Below are 20179 nucleotides of genomic sequence, written 5' to 3'. Positions count from 1 at the left end.
CAGCCCTGAGAACCATTCCATGGACTCTGCACCCCCGTTTCTGATGACAGGTGTACATTATCCTCACCCTCAGCGGACAAGACATTAAAAATGGAAGCCTGAGAGAGAGGAAAAGGCTTCTGGCTGCTTCCTGGGTGGGATTGGGGAAACCAAGAGCCGCTTCTGAGAAGGCCTCCCCCCTCCCCTCTTCCTCTTTCCTCTCCTCTCCAGGGGACCAGTGGGTGGACTGGGCAGTATGGCTGTGTCTGGACAGGGCAGGGGCTTATGGGGTGGGAAGAGGATGGAGGTTGCAGGAAGGAAGAGGTGGGGGGACAGGACCCCCACTTTCCAGAGATCCCTCTGTGGTCGCCTTGAAGGGGTGGCCGATTCCTGGGCGGGAGGGAGAAGCCAAGGCGGCCCCTCTGGAGATTTCTCAAGGAAGCCACAATGGAGCGGTCTCCCCAAAGGCTGGTCTTCCTAGCTCTCTCTCCCCCCCCCCCAATGCTGCTGGGATGCTCCCCTCCCTCCCCCCCACTTCCTCGACCCCCTGCCTCTCTCCCGGAGGCTCCCCTGCACCTAGAGGCCCCCTTGCCGCAGCCCAACCCTCGCCATGCGCGCCCCATCTTTCCATCCGGAGGGGCCACCCCTAGACGAGCAAGGGAGGGACGGGGGTGAGGTCTCTATCCAGGCGTCTGTAGCGCCCGTTAATCCTTTCAAGGCCTGACTCTCTTCCCGCGAACCCCACAGCGCCCCGGGGATGCCTACGTGGGGAAACGGGTCAAGGAGGCCCTCGTGGGGACTCCCAGGGTGGGGGCCCCATATCCGCCCCTGCCAAGGCGCCTAGGGGGCGAAGGAAAGCCCCCTTCGCAGCACACGTGCAGGGATCCAGACCCTGCCGACGGGGCCCACGGAAGGCGCTTGGGGGAGCTGGCGCGGGGTCTCTGGGTCCTTTTCTCCCCCCTCCTCCCCCCGGAACCCCTTTACCTCTTTGTCCTCGCTCCCGATTCTCCTTTCCTTCCCTGCAACATCCACGGGGGGGGGGGTCCCCTGCCTCCTCCCTCCCCTTTCCGAAAGCGCCCCCCCCTAGAGCTATGGGGCAGAGCAGCAATCCGGAGTGGAAGCTCCACTTGCGGGAAATGCAGGCAGTTTGGGAGGGGGCCTCACACCCCACATTCCCACAACAGAAGCAGACTTGCGAGGAGGAGGAGGAGGAGAAGGAAGAGGGGCAACGTCTGGGGGCGGGATTTGGGGTAGCGCGGGAAGGGGTGAGAGAGTGATATGCTGGGAGGGAAGGGAAAGAATGGGGGGGAGGAGAGGAAGATTCCCCCTCCCCTCCCCTTTCTGGGGATCAGGAGAGCGGGAGAGGGGCTGATCCCGGCAATCCAATTGCAAAGTGGGCTCCCGCAAAAACAGTGTTTACGTTGCAAAATCCTTCCCTCCCCCACCCCACCCCACGCCATGAACTTAGATCCGTCCACGTTTTAGGTATTGGTGCTGTTAACATCAGGAATGGGGGGCGGTTATACGACTCCCCCAAAACCCCAAGTCCCCAACGCAGCCTCTGACGGGTCTCCGTAAAAGGCGGATCTACACGGATCCTCATGGATCCTCCACTTTTAAAAAAATAATTCCAACAAATGCAATGTCAAATCACACCTAGAAGGCACGCCTACAAACTGGACTATAAAAAACGTGGATCCAACACTTTGCCGCGCTGCAGCACCACAAAAACATGGATCCGAGGCACGGATCCTCATGAATTCATATGATTTTTATATTGAAACAAAATAAAAACACCATGCTACTGTAGACCACATCTTAGTCTGTAGGAGGAACCAAAAAAATCACGCATCCACTGTTTCGTGGTGCCGCAATGGCGCAAAAACATGGTAAAAAACACGGATCCTCATGAATCCTCATGATTTTTGCACTAGATCAGCCCAAACTCACTGTCAAATCACACATCATGTCCAGGGGCACAGCATCCACCACAAAAATCACGGATCCACGGCTTCCTGGCCACTCCATGGCCCAAAAACCTGGTTTTCAAGCACGGATCCTCATGGATCCTCACGCTTTTTGTGTTGCGCCAACCCAAACTCACCCTCAAATCACACATCATGGCCAGGGGCACAACATCCACCACAAAAATCACGGATCCACAGCTTCCTGGCCACTCCATGGCCCAAAAACGTGCTTTCGAAGCACGGATCCTCATGGATCCTCACGCTTTTTGCATTGGGCCAACCCAAAGTCACTGTCAAATCACACAGCATGTCCAGGGGCACAGCATCCACCACAAAAAACTGAGTTCCACAGTTATCTGGCAACGGCATGGTCCAAAAATGTGGTTTCAAAGCATGGATCCTCATGGATCCTCATGATTTTTGCATTGGGCCAACCCAAACTCATTGTCAAATCACACATCATGTCCAGGGGCACAGCCTGCACCACAAAAAACTGAGATCCATGGCTTCCTGGCCACTCCATGGCTCAAAAACGTGGTTTTCAAGCACGGATCCTCATGGATCCTCACACTTTTTGCATTGGGCCAACCCAAACTCACCGTCAAATCACATATCATGGCCAGGGGCACAGCATCCACCACAAAAATCATGGATCCACAGCTTCCTGGCCACTCCATGGCCCAAAAATGTGGTTTCGAAGCATGGATCCTCATGGATCCTCACGCTTTTTGCATTGGGCCAACCCAAACTCACCGTCAAATCACACATCATGTCCAGGGGCACAACATCCACCACAAAAATCACGGATCCACGGCTTCCTGGCCACTCCATGGCCCAAAAACGTGGTTTTCAAGCACGGATCCTCATGGATCCTCACGCTTTTTGCATTGGGCCAACCCAAACTCACCCTCAAATCACACATCATGTCCATGGGCACAGCCTGCACCACAAAAAACTGAAATCCACGGCTTCCTGGCCACTCCATGGCCCAAAAAATGTGGTTTTGAATCACGGATCCTCACGGATCCTCATGCGTTTTTCATTGGGCCAACTCAAACTCACTGTCAAATCATATATCATAGCCAGGTTCACAGCCTGCACCACAAAAAACTCGGATCCACGGTTATCTGGCAACGCCATGGACCAAAAACGTGGTTTCGAAGCACGGATCCTCATGGATCCTCATGATTTTTGCACTAGATCTGCCCAAAGTCACCATTGGATCAAACATCATGGCCAGGGGCACAGCATCCACCACAAAAATCATGGATCCACGGCTTCCTGGCTATACCGTGGCCCAAAAACGTGGTTTTGAAGCATGTATCCTCAAGGATCCTCACTCTTTTCACACCGGGGCTACCCAAACTCACTGTCAAATCACACATCATAGCCAGGGGCACAGCCTGCACCACAAAAATCATGAGTTGCACTGCAAAGATCACAAAAATACCCCTTACCTGCACTGTTAATGTCACCACTGCAATATTATTATTAGAGCCGATAGGAGAATATATGAGTACCGTATTTTTTGCTCTATAGGACACACTTTTTACCCTCCAAAAGTAAGGGTAAATGTGTGTGTGTCCTATGGAGCGAATGCAGACTCCTTGGCTTCAGAAATAGCAACACGAAGCCTCCGAAGCGCAGAGGGAGCACTCCCTCTGCGCTCCAGAGGCTATGCGTTGCTTTCGCTGAAGCCTGGAGAGCGAGAGGGGTCGGTGCGCACCGACCCCTCTCGCTGTCCAGGCTTCAGGGATAGCCGCCTGAAGTCTTTGGAGCGCAGCACAAGTTCCCGCTGCGCTCCAAAGGCTTGCGGATAGCCGCCTGAAGCCTCGAGAATGAGAGGAGTCGGTGCACACCAATCCCTCTTGCTCTCCAGGCTTTGCTTCGCTGGAGAGGCGCTGCACAGTTTTTCCTCTCTGCGCAGCGCCCCTTCAGTGAAGCGGGAGGAGAAATGGAAGGGGCTCCGTTTCTCCTCCCGCTTCGCTGAAGGGGCTCTGAGCGGATAGGGGGAGAATCCCCCCCCCCCCGTTCTCCCCCTCCTATGGTTCGGTGCGTCCTATGGTCCGGTGCGTCCTACAGAGCGAAAAATACGCTATATATTGTACCAAGATATGGTTCATCTTCAAGAACAGATCAAATACATGCCAAAGTATTAAAGAGGAGAAAAAATATGAAACTACTTAAATACTGTCAACTAATAACCAGATTCAAGAAAAAATGTATGAAAAACCTTTAAATCAGTGAAAAGACAGAATTTGAGTCCATCATAACAGAATTCTACCTTTTGGGTAAAATTTATAAACTATTACTCAAATATGACACCAAGCCCCAACAAGCAAAACCTTATATGACAAAATGGATGCAAAAATTTTAAGAGCAGTTCACAGTGGAACATTGAGAACCATTATTAATAAAGGAATAAAATTACTGCAAGTTAAGCCCTAAAACAAAATTGGTACAGTGGAACCTCAGGTTGCAGACATAACCCGTGACTGAGGCACGTCCGCAACCCACAGCGTTCGCATCCTGAAGCGCCACGTCTGCACAGGCACCGGCGCAATTTGGCGCTTCTGCGCATGTGAAAGCGGCGAAACCCGGAAGTAGCCCCTTCTGGTACTTCCAGGATTCCCGTGGTCCGCAACCCAAAAACACATAACCCGAAGCGGCCGTAACATGAGGTAAGACTGTACAAAAATGTTCTTTCAATGGTATATAACTTGGAAAAATATACAGAAGATGAATAATGCAATGAATGGACATTGCTGGAAATGTGATAGACCTTAAGGAATCTTCTTCCATTTATGGTGGACCTGTGAAAAAACCAAAAAGTTTTGGAGGAAAGTTCATTTCGAAATGAAAAAAATGTAAAAAATACCCTAAATTTGCATTGGACCCCAAAACTATGCTGTTGGGAATGATTCCTTCAGCTACTGTATTGTGAAATCATCAGTCGAAGTATTTAGTTATATGACCACAGCAGTCAGAGTAGTGTTGGCCAAATATGGAGATCTGACATATGTCCTGAAATAGATGCATGGAAAGAGAAACTATCAGAATATGCAGTAATGGCAAAACTCGCGAATTTAGTAAATAATTGACTCATCTTTATAATTTGTATACAACTTAACAGAACTGTAACAAAATGAACATCTGTAAGGATTTGTATAATAGACCTTAGTTACAAAAATATTTCCTGTTTAAAAATAGAAGCTTTGTGTGTATATGATAAAGAAAGAAATATATAGTAGAAGAAATCTTGTCTGTCTGATCTAGAAATGAAATCTTATTTTAAAATAATTTTTGCTTTAGATTTTTAGAATCATATATGGTATTTCTCCAATAGCAAACTACCTAGAATTGGAAATAATATTTAGTACACTAACCTTTGTTTAACTCTTGATAAATGTCAGCTTGCTGAGTTATTTTGTACAATTGTGATTCAATTTTATATTTGCGCTCAACAAGGGAAACCCACATGACCTGAAGGTGCTGCTGTGCAATGCCAGGTCAATGATTCATAAGACCGCTGCCATCCATGACTTGATCGTGGATGGAGGACTTGACCTGGCATGTGTAACAGAGACTTGGTTGGATGAAGCAGATGGTCCTGTCCTCGCTGCTGCTTGTCCACCAGGTTTCTCTTACACACAGCAACCCCAGGTCATGTTGGGGGGGGGGGTTTGCAGTGATTTTTAGGAAGTCACTAGCTTGCATCAGTCGTCCTACTGGGAAGACCCAGTTCTCTGAGTGCATGTTCTGAAAGCTGGGCAATGGGGCAGTACAGGATTCATTTTGGTGTACTGACCTCCCCACTGCACCAAGGATTCCCTGCCTGAGCTGCTTCAGGTCATGGCGGATGTTCTCCTGGAGATACCTAGTTTGGTTGTCCTAGGGGATTTTAACATCCATGCCAACACGACCTTACAAGGGCTGCTTGGGACTTCGTGGAAAGCATGGCCTCCATGGGGCTGTCCCTGAATAAGTTTGGCCCAACTCATAGTCACGGACATGCCTTAGACCTAGTGTTCACCTCTAGTGACGTGGGTGATCTGACACCAAGTAAAAGTGAAACAAAAGAAGTGCCATGGTCAGATCACTGCCTGGTGCAACTGGACTTCTCTGCGACCCATCCCCTCTGCAGGGAGGTGGGACCAATTCGGATGGTCCGCCCCCCGCCACTTAATGGATCCAAATGGATCCACGTGGAAATTTTTGACGCTGCTAAACCTCAAGAATATCCAAGGCAGAGATTGTGATGATCTTACCTGTGAATGTAAATTATCAAACCAACTAGATGGAGACCACCAAAGTAACCATAAAAAACAATCACCTGTCTTGCGTCAATTCAGCTACAAATGGTTTTGGGACAAAAGTTGGTTGCTTTGCGGGGGTGGTAATTATAAATGGAGGTTTAACTGCAAGTTTTCTTGCCAACAGATGTTGTCAGTGCAAACTTTGAAATAGGGGGTTTCCAACGTGGTGCCCATGGGCATCATGGTGCCTGCTGACAGCTTTCCTGGAGTCCACCACGTGTTTTTAGAAAAAGAACAGGATTAGTGGTGAATTGTGCCCAGCATGACTTCAGATTGTTCATAGTACATTTGATTGACTGCAGGGGCATACGAAGGGGCAGTGGGGTGGTGGTGCCCCGGGGTGCCATGCTGGGGGGAGAGTGACAGTACGGTCGCTGTACTAGCTGCCGCTTGTGCAGCGTCTGTGTGGGCTGCCGCTCTTGCGGCAACTGTACAGGCAGCCCCTCTCACAGCGACTGTATGGGCCATACGGGCAGCTGATCTCGCAGCGACTGTACAGGCTGCTACTTGTGTAGCGTTCATACTGGCAGCCCATCTCACGGCGGCCGTACAGGCTGTATGGGCAGCCGCTCTCCTGGTGACCACACGGGCTGCCGCACGTGCGGCGTCCATACGGTCTGCCATGCATGCACAGTCCGTATAGGACATTGTGTGTGCACCCATCATCCAGGACTTGTTACCATATTGTAGCTGCCACAAAATCTATCGGCATGCCACCAGAACCAGGGAAGCCTTGCCAGTGGCAGCTCACACAGTTGAAGTGAAATAAAAGACAGAAGAGTAGATCGGGAAGAAAGTTCCCCAGACTGTAGGAAAAGATAACAGTAGCTCCAGCATCTGATTCAGTGCAGGCTGCTGAGGATGATGGAATAGAGGGCGTGCTAATCAAATTTGCAAATGACTGCAAACTGGGAGGGGTTGCTAATACACCAGAGGACAGGGTCAGAATTCAAAATGACCTGAATAGCCTAGAGAGCTGGGCCAAAACCAACAATATGGAGTTCCATAGGGAGAAATGTAAGGTACTACACCTGGATAGAAAAAATGAAATGCACAGGTGGGGGACACTTGGCTTGACAACAGTACCTGTGAAAGGGATCTGGGAGTCTTAGTCGACCACAAGCTGAATATGAGTCAACAGTGTGATGTGGCAGCTAAGAACACCAATACATTTCTGGGCTGCATCAATAGGAGTATAGTGTCTAGATCAAGTGAAGGAATGCTACCACACTATTCTGGTTGGTCAGACCACACCTGAAATACTGTGTCCAGTTCTGGGCACCACAGTTGAAGAAGGATATTGTCAAGCTGGAGCATGTCCAGAGGAGGGTGACCAAAATGGTCAAAGGCCTGGAATCCAAGCCCTATGAGGAGAGACTTAGAGAGCTGGATTTGTTTAATCTAGGGAAGAGAAGATTAAGGAGTGACATGATAGCCATGTTTAAATATTTGAAGGGATGTCATGTTGAAGAGGGAGCAGGCTTGTTTTCTGCTGTTCTAGAGACTAGGATGCAGAATAATTGATTCAAACTATGGGAAAAGAGATTCCACCTGGGCACGGTAATGCAGTCAGGGAAAAAGGGAGGCATACTATGTTTAGGGCACCGTTTCCAGCCCTTTCCCCTTTTTGGGGTGAGCATAGTGGATCCTAAAAAAGGCTGCTCAGTCATTGATACAGCTGCTGAGCTGCTCAACTGCCTCATTCCTTGAGTCAGAATGACTGAATCTGTACCCACCGCCCATGTGTCGGTTCATGACTAGGGGCTTCACATTCCTGCCCCCGTAGCCATTTAGTGATCGCCATGGGGGGAGGGTTTGGCGCTTGTGCGTGACCAACGCACAGCCTTCGCAGTAGGGCTCTGTTCTGATGGCATGAGTAGTCATGACGAACTGGTGGATCCTATCTGCTGTAGCTTTCATTCACCTTCACAGCCGTTGTAACACACTGCTTGTTATCACCTGCCTGTTCTGCCGTTGAGGACTTCTTGGATCATTCTTTGTCTAGCTCCTTCCCTGTTATGTACTAAGCTTGGATCCTAGAACAATAGGCAAGTAGGATCCTAGAATGCAAGAACTGATTGGCTTGCAGGAAAAGACCAATCAGGCTCCAGGAGGGAAGCAGAACCAGCCAGTCAGACGGGACTCATTGTGTAAATAATGTATATAAAAGCCTGAGGTTTTGGGGGAAATTCAGTCACTGTTTTACAAGCTGTAATAAAGAGCACGAAATCACTACAGGACTCTGAGCATATTTAATTTTCTTTGACCTTACCGCCTTGGGTGACCCTGCTGGGAGTACGGGATTCCCAACCGCTTCACTCACAAGGGTCATAGGAATGTGCAAGCCCATTCACCATGACAAGTGAGAGAACTGAGATAGATTGCACTGAGCCCTGGTCTCATTAGACAAAGCGTTCCACCAAAAAGGTTCTGGCTCTGGTTGAGGACAGCTGGATATGTTTTTGGCCAGGGACCTGTTAGATGTTAGATGAGCGTCACACTCATGGGTGGTGTATTGGAAGATAATTCCCACAGATAAGAAAGGTCACAGACTGCTTAGGGCTTTAAAGAGTAGCACCAAAACATTGAACCTGATTCGATACTCCACCTGGAGCCAATCCAGCTGATGAACAACCAACTGAATGTGGGGTCTCCACAAGGTCCAAGTAAGAACTCATGCATCTGCATTTTAGACCATTTGGAGTTTCTGGAGCAGTCTCAAGGGTAGTCCTGCATATCTCTCTCTCTCTCTCTCTCTCTCTCTCTCCATGGTGATCCATGCAGTAGTCACCTGCAGACTAGACTACTTTAACTTGCTGTATACCTGAGCCAGGGAGTGCAGGGTATAAATGTACAACAAGTTAAAGTAGTCTAGTCTGCAGGTGACTACTGCATGGATCACCATGGCTAGGTTGGAAAGGGACAGCTACAGTACAGATCGCCTAACCTGACATAGATTCAAAAATCCCAGTTTGGCTACATTTGTGACCAATGCCTCCATAGAGACAGAAGCATCCAGGATCACACCGAGACTCCTGATGGCAGATACAGGTGACTATTGCACCCCATGAAGAGCTGGGAGCTGGCAAACCAAACTGAAATTATTCTGGCCAAGCCATTGGGCGCCCATCTTTAATGGGTAGTGTCAGGGAACTGACATCAGAGAGAGAAGCGGAGGCAGGGCTCCAGAGCGATGCCGGAGAAGGAACCAGTCGGGGGGAAGGAATTCAGCGTGACACCAATAGAGAGGAGAGGGAGATGGAGGAATCGGTGTCAGGGCTCCAAGACCCTTCAACCGAAACCAGCGGAGAGAGCACTGGCATGCCCTTACCGTCCCCTTACTTGCGCAGACGCGTTCCGCACAGGGAACATAGGAGGAGACTTGGGGTCAAACAGCTTTTATGCTGGAAGAGGTTCAAGAAACGCCCAAGTTACTAACAGGTCACGGAGGGCGAGCTCTAACCCTAAACATGGTTGAGCAAACAATCTAACTAAACTGAAGGCAATTTACGCACAAGTAACCCACTCATAACCATTACAGGTAGAGATTCAGCCGACTCCGTTTCCTCCATCCCAGCACACCCACCTAAAAATTGGCCAATATATCCAGGGTAGCATCTGACAAGGGCCATGAAGCAGTAGATCCATGATGTTTGTGGTCAGATCTGTGGTTATGTACAAGATATTTGATTAAAGGATGAATTTGAGGTTCCCCAATACAGAAAGTGTGATAATCCATGAGGATCTGTGCTTCAAAACCACGTTTTTGGGCCACAGTATGGCCAGGAAGCCGTGGATGCGAGTTTTTAGTGGTGCAGGCTATGCCTCTGGCTACGATGTGTGATTTGATGGTGAGTTTGGGCTGGCCCAATGCGAAAAGTGTAAGGATCCATGAGGATCCGTGCTTCAAAACCACGTTTTTGGGCCACGGTATGGCCAGGAAGCCGTGGATCCGTGATTTTTGTGGTGGATGCTGTGCCCCTGGCCATGATGTTTGATCCGATGGTGACTTTGGGCAGATCTAGTGCAAAAATAATGAGGATCCATGAGGATCCGTGCTTCGAAACCACGTTTTTGGTCCATGGCGTTGCCAGATAACCGTGGATCCGAGTTTTTTTGTGGTGCAGGCTGTGCCCCTGGCCATGATGTGTGATTTGACAGTGAATTTGGTTTGATCTAGTGCAAAAAGCGTGAGGATCCATGTGGATCCGTGCTTCAAAACCACGTTTTTGGGCCACGGTATGGCCAGGAAGCCGTGGATCCGTGATTTTTGTGGTGGATGCTGTGCCCCTGGACATGATGTGTGAATTGAGGGTGAGTTTGGGTTGGCCCACTGCAAAAAGCGTTAAGATCCGTGAGGATCCGTGCTTGAAAACCAAGTTTTTGGGCCACGGTATGGCCAGGAAGCCGTGGGTCCATGATTTTTGTGGTAGATGCTGTGCCCCTGGCCATAGTGTTTGATCCGATGGTGACTTTGGGCTGGTCTTGTGCAAAAATCATGAGGATCCATGAAGATCCATGCTTTGGAACCACGTTTTTGGGCCACGGTATGGCCAGGCAGGCGTGGATCTGAGTTTTTTCTCGTGTAGGCTGTGCCCTGGCTATGATATGTGATTTGACGGTGAGTTTGGGTTGGCCCAATGCAAAAAGCGTGAGGATCCGTGAGGATCCGTGCTTCAAAACCACGTTTTTGTGCCACGGTACAGCCAGAAAGCCGTGGATCCGAGTTTTTTGTGGTGCATGCTGTGCCCCTGGCCATGATGTTTGATCCGATGGTGACTTTGGGCTGATCTTGTGCAAAAATCATGAGGATCCATGAGGATCCGTAATTCAAAACCACGTTTTTGGGCCACGGTATGGCCATGAAGCCGTGGATCCATGATTTTTGTGGTGGATGCTGTGCCCCTGGCCATGATATGTGATTTGACGGTGAATTTGGGTTGATCTAGTGCAAAAATCATGAGGATCCATGAGGATCCGTGCTTCAAAACCACGTTTTTGGGCCACGGTATGGCCAGGAAGCCGTGGATCTGTGATTTTTGTGGTGGATGCTGTGCCCCTGGCCATGATGTTTGATCTGATGGTGACTTTGGGCTGGTCTTGTGCAAAAATCATGAGGATCCATGAGGATCCGTGTTTTTTAACCATGTTTTTGCGCCCCTGCGGCCCCACGGAATAGTGGGTGCATGATTTTTTTGATGCTGTCTACAGAGTAAGACGTGGTCTACAGTATCATGGTGGTTTTATTTAATTTGAATGAAAAAATCATATGAATTCACGAGGATCCGTGTAGATCCGCCTTTTACCTTTTTCCGCCTCTGACTAAGGCCAGGACAAGGACCGTGGACACAGGCACCTTCCATGCACAACAGCAAAGAGGCTCAGAAAAGCAGCCTATACAATTGTAGCAAGAAGCGGATACCATGGATCGGACTGTGTCCTCCGACTACCCAATACTGTATAGAAAACTGAAGAAGCTTCAAATAATCGCCAACATTCAACGGGTTGACGGATTTCCTGGCTTCCAACGCCTAATGACTCCTCTGGAATTGGGGGATCCAGGGCTCCCCCTGACTCCACAATCCCTTAGGAGGCAGGAGGCGATCAAGGGCAGCACATGCCCCAGGCAGAAATCCATCGGGATGGTGGGTTGAATTCTGATGCTTTCAAAGGAGAAGCCCATTAAAGCCTTGCAGCTAGGGGGATGGGTAAATACTATTATGGTTCTTTGGGCTGTATATTGTCTCCCTGCTTATTTGACTTATATGCAAAATTCATCATGCGAAAGGCTGAGCTGGATGAATCCCAAAGCGGAATTAAGATTGCCGGAAGAAATATCAGCAACCTCAGATATGCAGATGACACAATCCTGAGGGCAGAAAGTGAGGAGGAATTAAAGAACCTTTTAATGAAGATGAAAGAGGAGACCGCTGTTACGGCTAAAATCTGGGTGCGAGGCTGCTCTGCCACCCAGCTCATCGGACTAAGTCCGTGGGTCCCTGCGGAGGAAAATGAGCTCAGCCGGAGACAGGAGCAAACTGCAGAAGATCCAAGTTTATTGCGCAACAGGTTCAAGGCGAGATTGAACAGTGAGAAAGGGGTGACATGAGTTTTTGAAACTCCCTCCATGTCCCAGAATACAGTGCAAAACACGTCATGAATACATCACAGAAAGGTGGGGTTACACAGATCAGCACTTCAGGAAGGTGGGGGGGTTACACAGATTAACATATGGAGGAGGGAGGGGGGAATATGCAGAGCTGGAGATATGCACAGATAAACACTTCCTGGGGATGAGAAAACAATGGTCCCAAATATGCGTAGTCTGCCACCTGACATTGCCTGGAGGAAAGGCTGATCAGAGCAATTTGACAGGATTAGGGTCTTAACACCTTGCTTGAGGGATTTTGCTGGACAGGGGAGGTGTGATGGAGTCCTAGAGAAATTGAGCAAACTGGCACGCTGATTTTCTATGAATTTTATAGATTTTAGTCCCTTTTGACATTGACAATTGGAAATAAATTGATATATTGTAGCGAAGAAGAAGGTGAAGAAGACATGCCCCCCCCCTTCCGTAACACCGCAAAATATGTTCTGAAGCTCGACATCAAAAAAACAAAGCTCATGGCCACTGGTCCCATCACCTCCTGGCAAATAGAAGGGGAAGAAATGGAGGCAGTAAGAGATTTTACTTTCTTTGGCTCCATGATCACTGCAGATGGTCATGAAATTAAAAGACGCCTGCTTCTTGAGAGAAAAGCAATGACGAACCTAGACAGCATCTTAAAAAGCAGAGACATCACCTTGCCAACAAAGGCCGTATAGTTAAAGCTATGGTTTTCCCAGTAGTGATGTATGGAAGTGAGAGCTGGACCATCAAGAAGGCTGATCGCCGAAGAATGGATGCTTTTGAATTCTGGTGCTGGAGGAGACTCTTGAGAGTCCCATGGACTGCAAGAAGATCAAACCTCTCCATTCTGAAGGAAATCAGCCCTGAGTGCTCACTGGAAGGACAGATCCTGAGGCTGAGGCTCCAAGACTTTGGCCACCTCATGAGAAGAGAAGACTCCCTGGAAAAGACCCTGATGCTGGGAAAGATGGAGGGCACAAGGAGAAGGGGACGGCAGAGGACGATATGGTGGGACAGTGTTCTTGAGGCTACCAGCATGAGTTTGACCAAACTGCAGGAGGCAGTGAAAGTCAGGAGTGCCTGGCGTGCTCTGGTCCAGGGGGTCACGAAGAGTCGGAAACGACTAAACGACTAAACAACAACAAGGATGGCTGGAAAGGAAACTTCACTAGTCTGGGACTTAGATACAAAAGCCCAATTGATGATTTCTCTGCATTGGGAAGCGAGAGACCAAGGAGAGATGATGTCATTTTCAACTGTTTTTTCAATTTTTAAAATTATTTTTCCAAAAAAATAAAACACACTTTATCTTTATCTCGCACTTTATCTTTAAGCTTCTCAAAACTCTGCAATTTCAATTTATCACCCTCCTGTTCCAGAATCTCCCAATATTTTGGCCAATTGGCCTCCATATTGAGTTTTTTCAGAGCCTTCGCTTCCATAGGTGATAGCCACCTAGTGGTTTTATTTTCAAGTAAGTCTTTATATCTTGTCCAGACATTAAACAATGCTCTTCTGACAATATGATTTTTAAATGCCTTATGTGCTTTAACCTTGTCATACCACAAATATGCATGCCACCCAAAAACGTTATCAAAACCTTCTAAATCCAAAATGTCTGTGTTCTCAAGAAGCAGCCATTCTTTCAGCCAGCAAAATGCTGCTGATTCATAATAGAGTTTAAGGTCTGGCAGGGCAAATCCCCCTCTATCCTTTGCATCAGTTAGTATCTTGAATTTTATTCTGGGCTTCTTGCCCTGCCAGACAAATCTAGAAATATCTCTCTGCCACTTCTTGAAACTGTCCATTTTGTCCAAAATTTGCAGTGATTGAAACAAAAACAGCATTCTTGGCAATACATTCATTTTTATAACAGCAATTCGGCCAAGCAAGGAAAGCTTCAAAATTGACCATATTTCAAGGTCCTTTTTCACCTCTAACCAGCATTTCTCATAATTATCTTTAAATAGATTTAAATTCTTAGCAGTCATGTTTACCCCCAGGTATTTCACTTTTTAACCAATTTTAAACCTGTCTCCATCTGAAACCTCTCCTTCTCTAACGGTGTTAAATTTTTCTCTAAAACCTTGGTTTTTGATTTGTTCAGTTTAAATCCTGCCACTTGACCAAAATCCTGAATCAGTTCCAATACTCTTTTGGTACTAGATTCTGGCTCCTGTAATGTTAATACTAGATCATCTGCAAAAGCTCTCAATTTATACTGTTTAGCTCTGACTTGGATGCCTTTAATCAAGTGGTCCCTTCTAATCATATTTAACCTCCAGGACTGAAATAAAAAGCAATAGGGAAATTGGGCAGCCTTGTCGTGTCCCTTGTTCTGTCTTAAATTCTTCAGTCACCACATTATTAACTATCAGTTTAGCCTTTTGTTCTGAATATATCCCACCTATACCATTTTCAAATCCTTTACCCATCCCTTGAAGATTTTTCTTCATAAAACTCCAAGAAATATTATCAAATGCTTTCTCCGCATCTATGAATATCAGAACTGCTTTAGTATTAATATTCACCTGCAGCTTCTCCAAAATGTTAATTATATTCCTCGTATTATCTGACAAATGTCTGCCCGGGAGAAAGCCGGCTTGATCTTTATGAATCTCGTCGACTAAAACTTTTTTCAATCTTTTAGCCAATATGTCTGCAAAAATTTTATAATCCACATTAAGCAGGGATATGGGGCGGTAGTTCTTAAGTTGTGTTTTTTCAGACTCAGTTTTCGGTATAAGTGTGATGTAAGCTTCCTTCCACGACTTTGGCGCCTTTTTCCCTTCCAAAATTTCATTGCATGCCTCCTTCAGTGGTCAAATTAGCCAATCTTTCAGGGATCTATAGTATTTGGAGATTAAACCATCAGGTCCTGGAGACTTGCCCAGCTGCATATTCTGGATCGCACCTTCCATCTCCTGTTCTGTTATTTTATAATTTAACATTATCTTGTTTTCTTGAGATATTTTTTGTAATCCATTTGTTCTTAAGAATTGGTCTATGTCAGTCTCTTTCTGTGGCCCTTGTGTATATAATTGTTCAAAATATCTCTGGAAGCAGTTTCTAATCTCCAGTGGGTTATGTATATTCTTTCGTTCCACTTCCAAATTTGTTATAGTGTTGAGTTTTTGTCTCTTTTTCATCTGCCAAGCTAATAGTTTCCCACATTTGTTGGCTGATTCAAACGTCTTTTGTCTCATCTGTTTGATTTTCCATTCTATTTCTTGATTTGTCATTTTCATATATTGTGCTTGATATTAATTTTTCTCAGAATCTCTTGTGACTTTGGTTTCGCTCTTAGTTTCTTCTCACCTTCTTTTATTTTATCCAAAATTTTATATTTTTTCTCATTTTGGGTTCTCTTCTTTATTGCATTCTGTTGAATCAAAAACCCTCTCATGACCGCTTTACTTGTGTCCCAGATTACTCTTGTTTCAACGTTAGTTTTCATATTTATCTCAAAGTAGTCTCTCAAGATTTTTTGGGCCTTTTTGGTAATCTCTGGATCTCTGAACAAGGTGTCATTCATCCTCCATCTGAAGGAACCAATTGGTGTTAGTTTCATCTCCAATCTCACAGCATTATGGTCGGAGCATGTTTTAGGGCTGATTTCCACTTTCCGTATCTTGGGAGCCAGTTCTCTAGATATCCAAATTTGGTCAATTCTTGTCCATGTCATTTTGGCTTCAGAGAAGAAAGTCCCCTCTCTAACCAGGGGATTTTTGGTTCTCCATGTATCAATTAAGTCCATATTGTCAGTCATATCGAAAAAAGTTTTTGGTAGTCTACCGTCTTTAGTCACTACCTGTCTTTGTGACTTGTCCATATTTGTAGACACCACACCATTCATATCTTCCAACATTATAATATTGTAATCCATAAAGTCCACCAATGTCTCATGTAACTTCTTAAAAAATTCAGATTTCCCCTCACTCGGAGCATAAACTCCTACTATCAAAAAATTCTCTCCTTGAATTTCAATTGCCACAAATCTTCTTTGGTCATCCTTGAATATAAATTTCGGTGATAGACTCTCTTTTGCGTAAATTACAACTCCTCTCTTTTTAACCTTGTCCGACGAAATAAATTCTTGGCCTAGTCTTTTATTAATCAATACTTTCCTGTGTAGCCTTATCACATGTGTTTCCTGTAAACAAATCAAGTCCAATTGTTCCTTTTTTAATAGACGAAATATTTTTTCATTTTTTCTGGGGAATTAAGACCGCGAATGTTCCAACTTGACAGTTGCAGAGACATGGTGTAATTGTTTTACTTTCCTCCAACTGCACCCAATAACTGTTCTTTTTCTGCCGGTGGTGTCACTTTCTTTGGTTTGTCCAGACCTAAAGCTGGTAGTATTGGTAAAGTTCCTGGTTTCAATGCTATTGGCTCCTCTTCTTCTTCAGCTTCTTTTTGCAGGTTTTCTCCGTGCTTTCTCAGGAATTTTTCTTTATCTTCTACTGATCTTATTTTAATTTTTTTCCCTTTAAAGGCAAAAGAAAGGCCTTGAGGGAACTCCCACCTGAAAATGGTTCCACTTCTTCTCAGCAAGGCCACCAGATCTCCATAGTTAACTCTAAGCTCCAGTAGATGTTTCGGGATGTCCTTAAAAATCTCTATTCTTGATTCTTGTATTTCCAAAGTCTTCTGAAAATGCAGGCTCAATATTTTATCTCTCTCTTCTTTTGTTTGGAGAGTAATCAAACAGTCTCTTGTCTTAATCTTTCTCCCTCCTCTTCCAAGTTGAAAAGCACTTACTATCTTAAATTCTTGCTTTTCCAAATCTAGGTTCCAAAAGCCTGCAAATTCCTGTGTAAGAAAATCACTTAAACTACCTTTTTCAACTTCGGGTACAGCCCTGATCCTCAAATTTGTCTGTTTCTCCTTTAATTCGATCATAGACAGCATAGAGGTGTGGTCCTGAAGCTGTTTATTTATCGATGGAATCTTTTCCTCTACTGCCAGTACTCTTTCCTTTGCTTCCTCAGCTGTCTTTCGATTCAACGTAGATTCCTGCAGGAGTTTCTTGATAGATTCTGTATTTGAATTCACCTTCTGTCCCAAATTATTGATGCTTGTAGTGTTTTGGTCAATTTTAATTGTTACATCAGCAACTTGTTTGCTAAGTTTTTCCAATGATTCAAATATTTTACTTAGTGCTAGATTCGAACCTTCATCAGACGTCATGCCTTTTGAACCAGTTTGTGCAGAGTCCTCCCCCTGTTGGGCAGGGGGGCCAGATACTGATGGCCTACGCTGCTGCGCTATGATCTTGCCTTATCTTGTTTTCTTAAGCTCAGACAAATCCATAACACTTTGTCTTCGGATCAAGGTCAATCCCATGGCCTTAACTTGTTTTGCAGTGGAAGTTTCCCAGGCCAGTTAAAGATAAAGAATTTCTCAGTCAGTTGTTACAATTCCCAAGTTCCACTAGGGGGACACAGTAGCAAAGTACATGTGCAATAAAGTGTCTTTTTCCAACTCTCCCAAGTCCCCTTCAAAAAAGAAAACAGTTTCAAATCCCTTTAAGAACAAAGTATCTTTCTTGCAGAGTTTGCTGTCAAATATTAACAGTCCTTAAACAGCGCGATCTCAGTACGGCAGTTCTGCTGTTTTGACAGCCCGATCCCAGAGATTGAGTGGTGATTTGTTCTCATCTCTCCCCTTTTCTTTATTTTTGCAGGCAAAAAAAATTACTTTCTTTTCTTCCCTCCCCTCTCCTGCAATTCTGGGATGGAATTCTTTGGTTTTGACGTTGTGTGCTGGTCCCAGGGGGGATGAGGTACTATTACCGTAGGCCAAGATCAACAGGGAGCCGGGCGGGGTAGCAGGAACGATGGTAGGGCAGAAGCAGGAAGCCAGGCGAGGAACCGGAACACTGGTAGGGTAGAAGCAGGAGTCCAGGCGGGGAACAGGAACACTGGTAAGGCAGAAGCAGGAGTCCAGGCGGGGAACAGGAACACTGGTAAGGCAGAAGCAGGAGTCCAGGCGGGGAACAGGAACACTGGTAAGGCAGAAGCAGGAAGCCGGGCGAGGAACAGGCACACTGGGAGTGCCGAACAAGGACTGGGTAAAGCAGGTACTTCACAACGACGTTGCTCCCGCAACCTGGGACCGGGCTGCCTGACCTTTATCTTCTTCTAAGGCCGGGGGCGGTCCCGGCCCCCAGAAGCCCCGCCTCTCTTGGCCTTAAGGCGAGCACTCCTCCTGGGAGACACCAGTTCCCTTCGCCTCTCTGCCCTAAGCCTCTGCAGATCAGGAGAGGCCGAAGGGTTACTGGGCCCCGGGGGAGGCTCACCTGTAGCCACTGAGTCTTCCAGCACCTCTGGGGCCTGAATGATTTCACCTGGTGCCTGCTCTTGAGTTTCCTCAGCAACTAGGCCTTGCCCCAGTTCAGCCGGCCCTGGAGGCGGGGACTCCTGCGCCGGCTGGGATTCCTCCGGATCACTCTCAGACTCGGAATCCCAGGCCATCACACCATCCCCCCTCCCAGGCCCCCCCCTCACTTGAGGGCCCGGACCCGGCTTGCTGGGATACGCTGCATGAAACTCCCGGATGCAGGCAGGTGCGTGGACGTTGACCGCTGGTTCCCAGGAACGGTCCTCTGGCCCATACCCCTTCCAGTCAATGAGATACTGCAGCCTTCCCCTGCGGTATCGGGAGTCCAGAATGCGTTCCACCTCGTACTCAGGCTCTCCCTGCACCAAGACTGGCTGCGGTCGGGGACGGTCCGGGTGGAACTCGTCGGGTGGGGCCACCGGACTCAGAAGGGACCTGTGGAATACCGGGTGAACCTTCAGGTTTGCTGGCAACCGGAGACGGAATGCCACAGGCGAGACCTGGTCCACGATAGGGAACGGGCCGGTGAACCGGGCGTCCAGCTTCCGCGAAGGTCGAGAAGGGTGGAGGTGGCGAGTGGAAAGCCATACCAAGTCACCGACGTGAAGTTCCGGCCCCACCTGGCGGTGGCGGTCGGCCTGGACCTTGTACGCCTCCTTGGCCTGGTGCAGCTGCTCCATCAACAGCTGTTGCTGGGACTGGAGCTCCTGAAGCCACTCTGTCACCGCAGGGACCGTAGATGCCGGCAGCACATCCGGAAACAACCGTGGATGAAGGCCATAACTGGCTTGGAACGGGGTCTGCTGGGTGGACGCATTCACCGCGTTGTTATAAGCGAACTCCGCCAATGCTAGGTGGTCGACCCAGTCGTCCTGCTGGTAGCTGCAGTAACACCGGAGGTACTGTTCCAGTACCGCGTTCGCCCGTTCCGTCTGGCCATCAGTCTGTGGGTGGTAAGCAGATGAGAGACAGACCTCTGTTCCGAGGGCCTGGTGCAAAGCACGCCAAAACCGGGACGTGAACTGAACGCCGCGGTCGGATACTACACGCTCAGGTAGGCCATGCAGGCGGAAGACATGCTGAAGGTACAGCTGCGCGGTTTCCTTAGCTGAGGGTATGGATGGGCAGGGGGCACAGTGCACCATCTTCGTGAAGTAGTCGGAGAAAACTAGAAGGCAGGTGCAGCCACGAGACGGGGGTAACTCCACTACAAAGTCTAGAGAAACTGTGTGCCAAGGACGTGGTGGAACCGGCAACGGCTGAAGGAGGCCGGGGGGTCGCCCGGTAGGCCCCTTGGCCCGCCTGCAGACGTCACAACCAGCGACGTAGCGAGCCACGTCAGCCTTTAAACGGGGCCACCAAAACTCACGGCTTACCAGATGGGTGGTCCGATACCGCCCAAAGTGCCCCGCCGCTGGAGCGTCATGGGTCATCCGGAGAAC

The 20179-nt window shown here is 47.7% G+C and overlaps 2 protein-coding genes and 1 long non-coding RNA gene across 8 annotated transcripts in view; 1 reads left to right on the top strand and 2 right to left on the bottom strand.

Moving 5' to 3' along the window:
- The window catches only part of LOC309352055, a 266510-nt gene that overhangs the window by 12190 nt on the left and 234141 nt on the right, over positions 1-20179 (top strand). The gene's annotated exons all lie outside the window — the stretch shown is intronic.
- The window catches only part of LOC309351824 (uncharacterized protein), a 67980-nt gene that overhangs the window by 16658 nt on the left and 31143 nt on the right, over positions 1-20179 (bottom strand). Inside the window, exon 1 of one of the 6 annotated variants that reach the window (XM_081879864.1) lies at positions 11604-11702. The exons of the other annotated variants lie outside the window; for them this stretch is intronic. The gene's annotated coding sequence lies outside the window, so the exon portion shown is untranslated. Of the gene's footprint in view, positions 1-11603; positions 11703-20179 lie in introns of those variants that run through there. 6 annotated transcript variants of the gene reach the window in all.
- The window catches only part of LOC309351988 (uncharacterized protein), a 60567-nt gene that overhangs the window by 33651 nt on the left and 6737 nt on the right, over positions 1-20179 (bottom strand). The window lies entirely within an intron of this gene.

This window comes from Podarcis erhardii (assembly GCF_964252035.2).
Source record: "Podarcis erhardii genome assembly, chromosome: 10".
In the NCBI taxonomy this organism is placed as follows: Eukaryota; Metazoa; Chordata; class Lepidosauria; order Squamata; family Lacertidae; genus Podarcis; species Podarcis erhardii.
The sequence above is the reverse complement of the archived record's forward strand: the minus strand, read 5'-3'. Positions and strand labels throughout refer to the sequence as shown.